General features: G+C 35.9%; 1 long non-coding RNA gene across 7 annotated transcripts in view; it reads right to left on the bottom strand.

Moving 5' to 3' along the window:
- Positions 1 to 14,294, bottom strand: part of LOC147825292 (uncharacterized) — a 58,578-nt gene extending 44,284 nt beyond the window's left edge. For all 7 annotated transcript variants that reach the window (XR_015440886.1, XR_015440889.1, XR_015440883.1 and 4 more), the window contains exon 1: positions 14,031 to 14,294. This is a non-coding gene — a long non-coding RNA (uncharacterized LOC147825292). The remainder of the gene's footprint in view (positions 1 to 14,030) is intronic.
- Between the last annotated feature and the right edge of the window lie 2,205 nt (positions 14,295 to 16,499).

The raw sequence follows: 16,499 nt of genomic DNA, 5'->3' as shown, positions 1-16,499 counted from the left end.
TTTACAAGGCCCTATCTCTGGCCCTGACTTATCTCCTGAGTCCTTGGTCTGATTGGCAAACTCCCAGAAGTGCTCCATCATCACTTCACCTAGGGATGTGGTGGTAATCTGGCTGTCAAAAATCAAAACAAAATTTTAAAAATAAAAATGTTATTTAAAACACTTGCTAATTTCTTTTTTCAGTACTGGGGTTTGAAACAGATCCTCACATTCAACTATAGCCTCAAACTTTTTTTTAAAATAAGGTCTGGCCCAGTGGCCTGAGCAGGGCTCAAACTTGGGATCTTCCTGCCTCAGCTTCTCAGAATCCTAGGATTACAGGTGTGCACCCCTCCTAGCTCATTTACCAGTTTTGGTAGTGTCAATCCTTTCATCAAGGTCCATCCTAAGCCAACAACTTGACATCACTGAATGCAGAATTAGGAGGAGATGTAAATGCTGACTCCAACATACCACTGAACTTTCCACAACTCATGATTCCCCAGACAGAACTTGCCCAACTGAGTTGCATTTCTAGTTAATAAACATTAACCTCCAATTCATCCTCACTAGAAATACAGTCAGCATTGATGTCTCCTGTGCTTTAGCTGGTGTTGCTGCCTCTCCCTGGACTGTCTCTCCCACATTCTCACTGTAGAAATCTTCAACCTGAGCTGAAATAGTGAATCTTTTGATGAGCCTTCCTCTCTGCTCTCCAGTTAAAAGTAATCACTTCTGAATTCACACTTGGCATTTTTCTAAAAATAAAAGTATCTGTCGCTCCTTCATTAAAAGTGAGTTTTCTTATGGTAAAGACAGAAAGGAAAATTCCACTGTAGGGTGTGAATATAGACTCAGCAGTTCTGAGGTCAGACCTGCAATCATTCACGTTTCTTCCCTAAGTCTCCTGTACAGGTTGCAACTCTACAACTCGAAGTATGGGGACCTCCAGAGGACCTTGTCCCTTTATAGTTGTGGAATTAGGATGGATTTTTCAACTCTCCCCTAATTCTGACAACATGATTAAGTGAAGACTGGGTTCCAACACAAAGCATTTAGACAAATTCAAGAAAAACAGAAAGGAAACAGTACATTGTATGCAATCAAATGATGTGGCTCATTCCAACATACGGGTTTAAGTTTTTAATAATGCTAATCTTATAAATAGTATTTCAAGATTTATTTATTTTTATTAAGGAATTTGTACAGTATAAAATCCAAAAGGTAAAAGGGGTATGCAGTATACTTTCAGATACACACCATTCATCGCAAGCAAATAAGCATGTATCAATAGCTCTCCTTTCTTAAGACTTTATTTTTTAGAATAGTTTTAGGTTCACAGCAAAATTGATAAAATATATTTCCCATATATCAGCTCCCACACATACACAGCCTCTCCTAATATCAACATTCCTCCACAGTGTGGTATATTTGTTACAACTGGTAAACCTACGTTGAAACATTATAATCACTCCAAAGTCCATCATTTCCTTTAGGATTTGCTCATGCTACACATTCTATGAATTTGGATAAACGTATAATGACACCCATCCACCAGTATAGTATAATATATAGTATTTTTCATTGTTTTGGAATTCTTTTATGCTCTATTTATCACTCCCTCTGCATCTCCTAGCAATCCCAAGCAGAATTTACTTATCTTAACTTTCTGTTACATTAACTATATTTCTCACCAGAGTTTAAGCTCCTTGTCTGTGAGGATAACATTTCACTCATTTCAAATGTACCCATACTGATTTATGTGTATTATCTGCACAGCATAATTCAACAATTTGTGAAAGTTCATGACATGACAACTTTGATTTCAAAGTTTAGGTTTAGAAGACTGTGATATTTGGCAAAATGTAAAACACCATCACATGCCACTTGTATTGTGTGGCATCCTTCCATATGTGAACACTTGTTACTCTGTTTGTCTTTAAAGACCAAATAATAAACCACAATTTTATTTTTATTGCTCTTTCTCTTCTTTAAAAGGGAAGAAAGTACACTATCAGAAACAAAATAGTTCATTAACTGATGATATCTTTAGCTTTTTATGTCCTTTAGAAATACTGAGAATTGTGACTTTTGTTTTCCCATCGTAAATTTGCAGGCAATTACTTCTGCCCATTCCAGGCTTAGAATGATTTTAAAAGTGTGAAAGAAAAACCTTATTTCAAAGGATATGAATGTTTAAGTGGTGTATTCTCTTTGACAGGGGAGCCTTTAACTTCTGGAAGAAAAGAGGAATAGAAATTACAGAAAAGACTGTGGCTAAACCTTAACCTAGAAGAGAAACTGGCCAGCCTTGGGTGGATATACTTAATTTAAACACTGTTCAGACTTGTAACTTATTGCACAAACATTCTCATTCTTTCAGACCCACCCATTTCCTTTAGTAGACATCAGTGAATCATACCAATTTTGAGTAAGCTCTCATAATCTTTACCTTTTTAAGCTCTATCTGTTCTTCTGCCTGTGATTACCTTATCCTTTCTCCCTGCCAGTATGCTACCAACCTCATGTACTATCTGGCAGGTACTGTATCTTTATAGGGAAGTGTGTTTGAAAGGAGATATTGAATTAAGAGTTATTTTGGAAATAATTAGGCTACAAGTCAGGAGACTTAGTTTTGTTTTAGTCCTGGTTGCTTTCAACTAGCTCTTTGATCCTGAAAGAATGACATTATGATCTGAAATATCATTTGTAAAATTACTGACTTTGAATAACTAAGTTTTTGTTAGTCTCATACCTTATGATTATATATTGGTTGCTAATATATTTTTGGGAAATAGACTTTGCTAATAATATATATGGCATGTACTAAGTACAAAAGTACTTGTCATAGTACAATGTGACAGTACAATTCCAACATATTTACAAGATCAAAATAATTGTTGGAAAAAAGAAAAAATAGGAAGAAGATATAAACCTGAGCACAATGGTGGATACCCCTGACCACTGGTCTCAGCATGTAAAATTTATACTGTGCACAGAAATGGTTTTAAGAAACAGAATGTGCTGGCAACACACAATGTTGCTTAGTTATAAATATTGATTACACTTACAATATCTGCTTCAATATTTTACTTTCATTTATACCTTTTGCTTCGCTATTTATGAGTTTTTCTTTATAACTGGAAATTTAAAAAACTTCAAAGTGAATAAAAAGAATACAACAATCATATTCATAATCTAAATCATTTTAACACACTTTAAAAATTGCAGTATTTGCTTTGATATTTGTATCATTTGTACATGTTGTACACATTGGTTTGAGTTCTTCCAAAAGTAGATTCTAAGTGAAGGCTTTGAATGCAAGTAGTTTATTTGAGATAAGCATGGGATACTAGCAGGTTGAGGGGATAAGAGGACTAGAAAGGGAAGGAAGATAATAAAGAGTACAGTATATAGCACACAGAGTTACTCTCACAGAGAAACTCTGAAAAATGATATTAAACAGAGGTAGAATGATCTCATCCAAATTTCAAGATGACTAGATCTGGTGCTTCTGAAGGCAGAGCAGCACTACTGGAGCAGTGACAATGTGTATGGGGCACAACAATCTTCTATGGTCAGACAGTGAAAACCCTGTGCACGGAGGTGAGAACACCAGCTGCTAGGAGTCAGCTGGAGTTCACAGAAGGTTGGAGGGGATATCAGTGGTGCACTGACATTGTATACTTTAAAATAGAGCCTAAATTTCAAGAAACTCTGCCCTTGTTTTGTAAAACTGAAACATGACTAAACATTTAAATGGCTTAGAAAAATGCAAAATAGCATAAGTATTTAAAGGTAATTAACATTTGAGCACTTGGTGGAAATCATCATTTTCTATAGGTGAACATGAGTCCCCCATGTGTGTGTGTGTGTGTCCGTGCGTGTCAACTTTTAGTAGTGTCTGTTTTATATTTTTCTTTTAAAAATTTATTTGTGATTATGTTTATACATTGTTTTATTTTTTTAAGTCTGCAACTTTCTTTCCTCTGTTTTTATTGTTTATCATATTATCTTTGAGCTCTTGAACTCATGTTATTAATATATTCCCTAAGCAGCCATTTTGATAAATATTTTGTTTTGAGAATATTTTCCTCTATATTAGAATTTTTAATCTTTGTTTTGAAAGTTACAAGCTTTTCTTTCTTATTTTTAAAATTTCTTTCATGTTTTGTTATGCTATTTTTACACATTTGCAGTAGCATTTCCATTCCCATTGCTCAGAATTAAGCAATTCTATTAAGACTGTTTTTGATGATGCAATGTGAGTATATTTACTAGTATTCCCTGCATAGCTAGACTAAGTTTATTTTGACCTCTGCTTGTTATTCCTAAGCATCCAATTCATTTTAAGAAGATAGATGATACAAGGGGATAGACTGAATGAGAATTCAGCCAAGGTGGTATGCAGTCTTTATAATAACGCTATGGATCTGTTCTCTTCTGATATTTTAAGCATCCTATACAAGAAGTCAGACCATTTAGTTAAGTGAATCACATTCTTACAAAGGCTTCTAGGATTTGGGCCTCAGGTGTTTCCCAAAAGTTTATGTGTTGAAATGTGGGTCTGCAAGTTTCTGTGTTCAGTGGTAGGGAAAGGGATTAGACTTCAAGGGTTCTAATATCATCAATGGATTGATCCATCAATAGATTAATAATTTAATGGGCTAGTAAAAGGTGGTAGAAACTTAAAAAGTGGACACAGTTGAGGAAATATCTCCTGGCAGGCATGCCCTTGGAGACTGTATTTGTGTCCCATCCTGTTCTTCACCTCCCTCCCCTAGCTTCCTGGCTGCCATGCAACGAACAACTCTGCTCCACCACAAACTCCCCGCCATGCTATTTTTCCTCATCACAGATTTAAAATCAATATAGCCTGCCAATCACGGGCAAAAATCTCTGAAACTGTAAGACAAAAATAAATCCTTTCTCTTTTAAATTGTTTCTCAGGTATTTTGTCACAGCAACTGACAGCTGACTAACACAGGGCTTGTGCTTAGATTTTACACTATTTGCTCAGTTCAGCTTGTTTGGCTCACTTTTGCATTGTAATAACTCAGTTTCTTGGCTTTTGAATGGAGAAAAGTAAATTTTCACTTAACTGTGGCTTAAAACCAGAAGTTTTTAGCCACTTATACTTTCCAAGCTATATCTTTAGATGGGAGGGTACCCAAGAGTCTATTGTGTAATTTATTTATTATAAAACAGAATTACAGATATATGGGTTATATGCTATTGATGAGGTTGCCAATAATTAACATTGAACTAATTCTAAAATCAAAACAAAGGAGATGTAGCTCAGTGGTAGAGCATTTTCTTAGCATGCTCCAGTGCCTTGTTTTAATTTTCAGTGCTACAACCAAACCAAAACAAACCCTCATGGCAGGTGAGTTTGCTATACTCCTGTTTAAAGCTCTGCCTATATTTCTGAAATTTTGATTAAAATAGGCATTTAGTTGCTATCCATCCTTATTATTGAGTGGTAGTTATAAATTACATAACTATGATTTTAAAAAAAACTTACAATGCATAGAATGAATTCCTATGTTGTAACAGATGTTAAACAGTCGGACATTATAATACTTTTCAGCTAATTTATTTTATGGTTCTATACAGCTATATTATAATCTAATATATACAGCATAAAAATAAGGCAATTTAGTACTCTTAAAAGTACTAACAAACTATAAACAACATAAGTAAGCTGAAGACATCTGGTTAGTCACAGCCACAAAAAAGAAAACTTTTTTGAGTACTGTTAAGAAAAAATAAGAGAGATAATGAGAATCATGAATCACCCCTACTCAGGGTCAAGGAACAGCAGGGTAGTATTAGCTCCCCTAAACCAGAAGGGAAACAAGAAAGAAGGTTTACAGAACCAGGTTAAAGCCTTGACCATTTAGTGATGCTTTCCCTTAGATGGGGAAACACACCAGCAGTGAGCTCGATCTGGGGAAACTGTAATGAAGCTAAGAAGACTGTGATCATTTTCTCCTCCAGCACTCCAGTCTCCTAGGAGAGCAAAAGGTATCTGAAACCAGAGGGCAAGGGAGACTGCAGGCTGAAGAGAGTGTAGATCCATCCACCTGTGGTGTCTAGCAAGGCACATAAGAGGAGAGAATAGATATGCAGGAAAAAATAGAGGCCAGTCACTCCAGCATCTTTTTTCCCCAATATTTTCTTTTCAAAGATCATATTGTTTTCCCAGGTGTTGAGGTAAAGTATAGGAATGAGCTGCTCACAGAATCAAAAGGCATACTTTTCTACATTTATATAAACTTAAAAGGTCAGTTCTGGATTCATTTGTAAAGCAACACTGTTTCATGCATGTTATAAATATACAGGGGCATAAATATGGAGATGTTCATATTGTTTTCATAGCTAACAATTATTCAGTACTAAATGCAAAAGAAAGAGCTTTCAGTGAATTTACTCATATAAAGCTTAGTTGTCAGCCATCTCATCCTCTCCATTTTGCAGGTAAAGAAATGCATCTCAGAAAGTCTGATTCAGCATGTAATTATAGAGCACTTACCCCTATTGTCTCTACACTAAGTCCATATTATTAATGTACAGATGTCAATAGCTTGATTTTCAAGTCATGTGAATTTTTGATACCCTTTTTTATTATAGTGAAATAATTCTCACCCAATTGGAAAGCTAATATAATATTAAAGAGATGACCCAATTCCAAAATTCTGCACAACATCTTAGAATTATGATCCAAGATGCTCTGTGTTAGAACTTAGACAATTCTCTGTTCACTTATAAGTGATCCCTCTGTAACCTCATTAGCATCTTGCTCATTCATTTACCAGAGCAAATGCAACTCCTGTTTCTTAAGGTTTACACTGTCCTTCTGGAATACTGCACAACTCCTTGAATTAACTGCAGCGCTATGACGATATTTTGTATTACATATGATTCTAACAAAATTTGTGTCAACTCTTTCAAAGGGAAAAACCTAAGTTTCTTCTTATGAAACAGAATAAAATATTGAGATTTTCATAAGAGAAGTAATGATTTCAGTAGGTTTCAAGAGTAAAGCTAGTGGCGCCCTGCTCCATCCCTCTTGCCCCACCCACTTGATTCCAAGAGCCTTTGAGACCCGCCCCCGGGCACGCCCACCAGCCACCAGCTAGGCCTTGAGGTCAGAACAGTCACAGGTGACTGATCCCTGCTCCATCTGGCTTGCCCCGCCCACTTACATACTTACATCCTGCAACAACAGGCCCCGCCCCCCAGCCCCCCCCAGCCCCCCCCCCCCAATCTTGGCTGTGCAGCGACCTGGTTCCACACTACAGAGCTACAGAGGCACAGGGGGACATAAAGGCCTGAGCTACAGAAGTGAACAAGAGAGAGAAGAGAGGGCCTCTCTCAGGCTCCCTGATGAAAACTGAAGCCCACTGTGAAAAGTGAAGAGAATCTCTGCAATAAAGGCACACCAGACCATAGTACTTGGTAAGTTGGAGGGATCATCACCTCCCATTTGAACCTGGACTATGTTCAGGGGAAAGGCAGCTGGAACCTGTAATAGAATCTTTCAAGGTTTAACCCTGCAGGAGGACAGAGAGCTCAACTTAGGACTTACAGCCAGAAATCTGCCTGAATCTCACCAGTCTGTGACTGGCTTGCTGAGACTCATTGACTTATAACTGCACACTGCTCCCCATGTTGTTTATTGTGACAGATGAGATACACCCTGAAGGAGGCCCTTCATTTTTATCTTTTATTTGTTATTTTCAAAATGACTACTATTTTTTTTTTGCTCTTATTTTTTTTCTCTTCTTTTTCTACTCTTTTAAAAATTTTTCTTTTTCTCTTTTCTTTCTCTCTTTCTCTCTGCCTCGCTCCCTTGCTGTCCCACATTGTTCTTCATCTCCTTTTGTGTTCCTGTACTGGCCCTAATTTGTATTTCTTCTTTATTTTTCTTTTCTTCTCTCTCCTTCTCTTGCCTGTGCCCTCTAGCCTCACTGCTAACCTTTCCCTATCCCTCTACCTATTCCTCCCTCCCCAACTCCTTCTAACTCCCCACCCTGAAGGGTAAAGTTGCTATATGAAAGAGTTTATTCACTATAAACATATGTTGGATTGGTTCTTGATCTTGATTTAATTCACACAGTTAAAGGCGATAGGTTAATAACCACCACAAATTGTCATTTTCTAAAAGGTACTTGATGCTATTGTGTTACTAAATGTATCACTTGGGCTAAGGTGTTGTGATTGATCTAATCAGTTGTCCTTCCTGGTATAATGAAAATGAGATAGCCTCAGAGCTATTAGAGAGTCAAAACCTAAAGACCAGCTATACCTGGAAGACACCTCTGAGAAGCAATCATTCCATAAGGGTTCTAAATACATCAATAATAGATAATTACAATAAGCAACTTCAAAGTGTCAACCCAGGAACTAAACCAAGACAGTGCCAAAAACAAAAATGAGAGGACATTTAAGCAAGTCACAAACTCAGACTTCCACCCCCAAAAAGGCAAATTCTGGGGGAAATGAGGTGGAAAAGTCTGATAATCAACCACCTGGACACCCTGAACTGATAACACAGGAAGTAACAAAACAGATGAATGAGGCTCTAGAAAAATTCAAAGCAGAAATAATCTCCTAGATAACTTCAGAGATGGTGAGCAGAGTGAAAGACATGATTAGAGGCTCTAAAACAGAAGCAGATGAAAAAATAGATGAGCTCGGAAACATGCTGGAAGCCATGAATGTCCAGCATAAGAAAGAAATGGAACCCATGAAACAGACTCAAACAGATATTCAGGAGATTAAAAACTCCATTGAAAGCATGCATAGCAAATTAAGGGAATCTGAAGATAGAATATCAGATATAGAAGACAGGATTGTGGTTAAGGACCATGAAAACAGAGTTTCTTAAAAATACTAAGTTACCACAAGAAATCAATCCAGCAGCTGCTAGATGATGCAAAGAATAACATAAGACTGATAGGAATCCACGAAACAACAGGAGAAAGTACAATGGACATAAAAAAAACTGTTCACAGAAGTAATAGTAGAAAACTTCCCAGACAGAGGTGGAGAAGTGGACATAAGATAAGTGAGGCATATAGAACTGCAACTGGCTATGATCAAAAAAAATCTACGCCTAGACATATAATAGTCAAGATCCCAGAAACCCAACAGAAGAACAAAATCCTACAGGCAGTTAGAGAAAAAACAAATCACCTACAAAGGAAAGCCCATCAGAATTACAGCAGATTTTTCAACACAAACCCTCAAATCAAGGAGAGCCTGAAGTCAAGTATTTCAAGCCCTAAAAGAAAATAACTTCCAACCTAGACTGTTGTATCCTGCAAAATTATCTTTCAGAATTGATGGGGAAATTAGATACTTCCACAACAAAGAACACCTGAGAAATTTCATGAACACCAAACCAGCCCTCCAAACAATTCTAAGCAATGTCCTAGAAAAAGACAACGACGGTCACAACTCCATGAGGCCCAACAGAGGAAAGCCACCAGGCAAGGTAAGAAACTAAAGGGAAAGGGGGAAAAACAATAAGAAATAAAAGAGCCAACAAGAGTAAAGCTAGTAGTTAATCTCATATAATTTATCTCTTAGTTCGAGATCAATTTGGGAAAGTACATTTTCCCCTGAATAGATTAGTAAAAGTGTTCTGAATTTTAGCCTATCAAAAAATAGTTTTATTGTAACAATTCAATATATAAAATAGAAGTAATTACCAAACTATATTTTTAAAACTAAATAAATTTATAAAATTTAAAATATTGGCCATACCATTTATAGCATTCCTACCTTAACTTAAGTTAAATTAATATCATATATTTCTAGGACAGATTAGAAATTATAAAAAGGCAATCGATGTTTTCTGTAACTGTTGCCTTTTCTGCCATTTATATGAGTGCAGATAGCCATGGTAACTAATGTTGGAAAGGAGAAGCATTGCTTATTTTGGGGTAATCCCTTTAGATCCTGTGTTTGGGGCTTCTGTAATGTTGGCTTAGGACAGTAAAAATCATCAAGGTGATTGCAAAAATGAATGCTCATGCACTGATATTGTCAAAAAGATGTAAGATTCAGATGAATTTGATCAATCAATATATACTTTGTACTTCTCTCAGATGATGTATTCCTTATTTTTACATATAAAAGCCTTGGTCTGTCCTTTTGTATTTCTTTCCACCCTGAGCTTCTTTAAATATGGGTTTTAACCAGATTTCTTAGAAAGAGTAAAAATTGGGAAGATTAAGATGCAGTGTTGAGGTGCAGAGTGGTTCAGTCCTCAGGGCTTTGTAAAGACATACTTTCCTATCTCAGTTGATTGGTAAGCAAAGATATTTGGGAGGGTGGACCGAACACAATGTGTGCCTTTTGCTTAATAACTTCTATGAATTTATGCAACTCATTAGACTTCATTTTACTTATTTGTGAAATGGACATTATAATAACACTGAATTCTTGATGCTCTTATATAATTATAAATGTATATCAGTGTACAATTGTATATATCTGTATGATATATCTATTTACACAGTTATTACATGTGATGACTTAATAAATATTAGTTAATATTACCTCTGATTTTGAGGTTAAAATTTCTGTTTAAATATATGTGGGTAGGTATTTTCATCAAAGCTTCAATTTAGATAAATTTCTAAATATTTTTAAAAGAGCAAGACCAAGAAAATGTTTGCAATTATACAGGAAACCACAAAATTAACTTATAAAATTAGACTGGGTGGTAAATTAGTCAAGGTCTCATGATTTCTTTCATGAGTAAGAGTGACTTTTTGAACTATGAGAATATGTCTATTCTGCTGCCATTGGGAAAAAAACACAATGGATTGACATTTATAGCAAAAAATGCATGATAGGTATTATAAGATTGTTATTATAAAATCAGATTGAAAATTATATTTTTAAAACAATCATAAATGAAAAATCAGGAAGTTACTGTATAATAAACTTTCTGTTCCCTGCATCATTTGAGAACAAGTTGCCAACCTGACTCCCCATTACTCTAGAAACTATGAGGTCTATGTCTTACAAAGAAGAATATTTCCCTATGAATGCAGAATACAATAACTGAAATCAAGAAATTACAACAAATGCATCATTAACATTAGCTCTTCAGAATCCACCTAAATTTCATCAATTGTACTAATAATAACCTTTTAACAAAAGGATCCAGTTTAGAATCACTTGAGGCATTTAATTGTCAGGTCCCTTTAGTCTCCTTGACCCCAACAGTCTCCCCAGTGTTTCTTTTACTGCCATAGTCTTGACACCTCTGAAATGTAAAGGCCAGCTATTTTGTAGAATGCTTCTAATTTTTGTTTGTCTAATGTTTCCTCACAAATAGATTTAGCCTATGCATCTTTGGCAGGAATGGAACAGAAGTGATGCTATGTTTCTATATTCTCAGCACACAATTTTCTATTTCTAAAGAAACTCACTTTGATCACCAAATTAAGGCAGACTCTACAAAACTTCACTGTTCAGTAAGTTTTCCTTTTTCAGTAAGCATTTTTGTGATAAATTATGTTTCTATCATGTTTCTCACTAATCTTTCAATATATTCATTTACTTATTTGTATCAGAATGGACTTCTGGCTTCTTATGTTATTAAATGGGCAATAGTTCTTCATTATCCTTATTATTATTTTAATGTCTATAGTGCCCCTGATTGCATGATGTGATATGTACCCTATGGATACCATCCTAACCCTTGTTAGGTTCTGATACTCCATGCCAGACTGCCATAAAGCAAATGCTCTCTCAACTTGCCAAGACTCTGGCATCCTGACCTTGGCCACTTGCAGCACTTCTAGGTTGAAAAAGATGGCTACTAGAATCTGTTCCACCTAATGTCTTCAGGATTAAATTATTCAGGAAGGGGAAGAAAAAGAAAGAGAAGGAAAGAGGAGGGAGGAGAAGAAAACACAAGAATGGAAAGATTAAAATAGAGCCAAAGTTACAATATTACAATAAATTTATAGCTTTAAAATTCTGAAACTTAAAAAAATCAATTTTTCTCATATATTTCTAATTTTTGTTTAAGAAAACCATATAGGCATTCTTAGGCAATTAATATCTCTTTCTGAGCATACTGGTCAGCAATTGCTTTCAAATTTTTCAAAAGTAGTATGACTGCTTGTCTCTGAATGCCTCCTGAGTCTGTGGCAAAGAACATCAAGGGAGGATCTAGTCATGTTAAAGAGAAAAAACTAATGATGGATTTCTGAAAGGATTCTTTCAGAAGTTTTACAAGCATGCAATTTAAAATGTCTGCTTGCTAAAGATAAAATAATAGAGTATGGAATAAATCAAAGTTCTTTTCGATTATGGAGAAAAAACATTTCCTTTTAAGGTTATAAAACTGTTGTGATAAAACTAACTTGAGACCTTTGCATTTTCTGCTCTTGGAATGTAAACTTTAACCCTCATCTGATGGTGGTGTGGTACATACTGTCGAAGAGACCTGTGTGAACTCTTTGACAATGTCCAGACCGGAGGGACCCAATTAAGTGAACTGAGCTTTCTCAAGGCCCTGCTGCACTGAAAGAGCTGTAGAGCTGTCTGCGTTCAAACACCTGTGCTGCCTTGTGATATCGCTTCTACTGCTGTGTTAATTCTCATGCTCAGAAACATTTTATGGGTTTGCATTGCCTCATTAACCAGACTGTAAACAATTTGATTATACAGACCATCCATTTAGTGACTATTCTGTTGTTTCCTTGTGGATAGCATACAAAACAGCAGGTATGGTTTAGATCTAAATGTCCCTTGGCATCTCATGTGTTCAGAGGCAGGACTCTTGGAAGGTGACTACATAATGGAGGAGGGTGGTTCTGATCAGTGTGTTACTCTATTGAGAAGCTAATAGTTGAGTGTGCTGTGAGAAAGTGGGGCCTATTTGGAGGAGAAGTGTCACTGAGGGCTTGACCGACACAGGTATATTCTTGTCTGGCTCCTTCCTTCTCTGTCCTTCTGGTTGACCTGGGTTTAGTCATTTTTCTCTGCCATCCCCTTCTACTATGTCACTTCTGCCTTGGAGCCAGCCCACTATTGACTGAAACTTGGAGTGAGATAAACCTCTCCTTTAAATTGCAAATATCAGGTATTTGGTCTCAGTGGCTAGAAAGCAACCAATTGTAAACTGTTTTCAACCTTAAAATCTCTTGAGACTGGGTTTTAATAACCACATTTCTACTTGTTATGACTCTATAACTGTAAAAGGCCATTTTTTTCTTAAATTCACAGCATAATGTAAGAAAATCATCGTGACATTCTTAGGCAATTGATACATATAAATTCACACACTGGAAATTGCTAGAACACATGAAAAAATGATTCTCTAATTGTAGAACTTGAAGAACAATTTAAAAATTTAATATTCCTAACCTTCTCCAGAGAAAATACTTCAGTGTCTTCAGAAATTTGGCACCATTATTGGAAAAAACATTACTGATGTTTTGAGGCAAGTGAATAACTTCACCAATCATAGAATATGTCTGTTCTTCTTTCTTGTTTTAGCTATCCTGGTTATTTTTAATTAGTCCAACAAATTTTAAAAATATTATTACATAGATAAAAAGTATAATACCTACTCCCAACATGAATTAGAATACAGCACACACTGTCAGCAAATGCCACTTTGAGATAATGTAAGGCTTTTTCCTTCTGAAGGCTGGCCCACAACACTCTTTTGTAATATGCTATGATATACAGTAGTACAGTATCTCTGACTTATAAATATCCTGAAGATTAATATTATAAAACATAAAAACATAGGAAGTATAACAATAAATATTTTCTTTCTAAATGAAGTTTAGTTTCTAAATATTTCTTTCTAAGTGAAGTTGTTCTGTCAGTTACAACTCATAATGGCAGTTGTAACATATGACAACTTGAGGATCTAATACACAAAACACAGCCCCTCCCCATCAGTTTTATATTTAAAATTCTCCAATCCCCTTCCCATTGTCTATCAGCTTGAGTATGCTGTAATGTGCACCCTAACTTCTTGAACTCATCTCTGACAATGTGCTCACCTGTTTCTTCATGTTCTAGCCAAGCTGGCCTTCTGCTGCTCCTGGAAGAGCCACACAAGGTCCTGCTTTGAGCCTTTACTATTTCACTATTGCTGGTCTCTCTGCTTGGAACCATAGTTAGTCCAAAGTATGGCTTGGTGGATGAGAAGGAAGTGCACTCAGCCACATCTTTTGTATCCGCTTTTCACACTTCAAATAACTATGCATTTTACATTAACCAAGTATGTCTTCTATGCAAATGTTATGTCAAAGTCCACTCAAACTTCTTCCAATCAGATTGTTCTCCTGCATAGAAAGTCTGGAGTCCACTATCTAAAAGGTGCTCCCTCAGATCTCCACCAGGTCAGATGCCAGCTCTTTTGCTATCCTTTAGGTCAAGAATGAACCTCCAAACTCCCATTTGGGCTTTTGAAAAGTGATTGGATCAGGGGCCCTATAGCTGAATACAATGTTAGGATGTGGGGCCGGGTCAGAAGAGGCTGGTCATTGGGGCGTGAATATCTTCCTCTGCAGCTCCTCCCTTAGCTGGCCATTCTCTTGGCACCATGATATAAGCAGCTTCCCCTGCCCTGGCCTTGCACCATGCCATTTCTGCCTCGGATCCAGGTAACCAGGGACTGTAACCATAAGCCAAAATAAACCTTTCTTTTTCTAATTTGTGAGCATTGGATTGAGTCTTGGTGACAAGGAAGTGACTAAAACACCTTCACATAGGCATATCTTCATAGCATTGTCACTGTATAAGATTAGTTTTGTCCATCATTGACATTCTGTTCATCATTTATATCCCCCCAGTAGATGTAAACACTTTGAGAGAAGAAATTGTGTCTGTCTTGTCACCTACTACATTCCCCAACTCTTGCTCTCTATTATATCTCCAGTGTCTCTACTGACTGTATAAAATATGACCTTTCATTGACAAAATTGTATATGTAGCCCAAGTCTGAAACAGGTGATGTCAGCAATCATATTTAGTAATGAAAATTTCTGCTATCCTCCAAAACCAATATTAATTCAATATATTTAAATGTCACTCTAATTATATTCAATATATTTAAATGTCACATTATTATATATTTATATCCATTTAAATAAAGCAAATGAGGAGGATATAAAATATGGAATTAATTTGATTTGTAAGTTTGTAATTTGTAAATTTGGAGCCCAATTATTCCAAAGAGAAAGTCATTAAATCCCCTGTGTTTCCCCCAGATCTATTAAGTGGCTGCACCAGTCACCCTAGTCATTGCTTAAACAGGAAATTTGGAAATTGTCTGGGGCTCAGGCTGCTCCCTTTTCCTCATCCTCTCCCCATTCAATAAATCCTATTACTATATCTCCTAAATCTCCATTGCATAATGTCTCACATTTACATAAATACAATATATTTTATTAGATATGGAATATCCTATACAGTTTTTAGTTTTAGAAACAAAAATTTTCTTTCTTTAAGAGAAAACAATTATGTAATGTATATCTGGGGAAGTTAGAAGAAAAGATTTTGAAAGATTTTGGTACGAAAGATTGATAATTTTGAGGACATAAATAGATTTAATCTGATTTAAAATTTGTGTAATGTATGCATGCACAAACCTTATATGGTAGAATATGTTCATCATTAATAAATACAACTTCAAACTTTTGTTTTTGTCTATCAGATAAAACTGAAAAAGAGAAAAAAATGTAATTTAAATTTCTCATCATTTTGCAATATTTTAAATGAAGAATCCTAATTAAAATCATAAAGGAAATTCTAGATGGTCACAGTTAAAATGTACAGATCTTTAGTCAAATAAATATAAAGTATAACTTTCAAATTTTGAGAGTATGTATTTTATTACCCCAAAAGATCAGAGATAGCTGAGATAAATTTGTGTTCAGATCATTTGTCATCAAACATAATTGCAATAAAATTAAAAATACAATTTAAGCTTTTCTTATTTGTTATAGATTTGGAAACCAAGGTTCACTCAGTTGCACAATATAATTTGTACTGAAGAAAATGTTCTGCTGCTGTTAGTTTGCAATATTGTATTTTAAAAATCATCTAATTTTCGGCAGAGAAGGTGAGCCGGTCCCAGAACCTGGAAGGAAGCTCCCCCGCTGTCATCCCAAGCTCCTAGGGCAGAGAAGGTGAGCCACGCTGGTGCCAGAAGCACCAACCCCGCCCCCACTGTAGAAATGAGGATACATGTAAACAAGCCTCAAAAACAGACTTCTGGATCACCTACAGCAACCCCAAAGGGAAACAAGATGGAACAATCTGATGCTCAACCACCTGGACTCTCTGAACTGGCAACAAAAGAGGATCTGGGAAAAATGAAATCAGAAATAATTACTCAGATAACAGCAAAGATTTTGCTCAGGGTGCAAGACATGATTAATAAATCTAGAGAGGACACAGATAAAAAAATAGAGGATCTGAGGAACATGATAGAATCCCAACATAGGAAACAAGTGGAATCCATA

The sequence above is a fragment of the Heterocephalus glaber genome, unplaced genomic scaffold (genome assembly GCF_053883595.1).
Source record: "Heterocephalus glaber isolate CG9 unplaced genomic scaffold, H.glaber_assembly_v1.0 deba00001504, whole genome shotgun sequence".
Classification (NCBI taxonomy): Eukaryota; Metazoa; Chordata; class Mammalia; order Rodentia; family Bathyergidae; genus Heterocephalus; species Heterocephalus glaber.
This window is presented reverse-complemented; position numbering and strand designations above follow the sequence as displayed.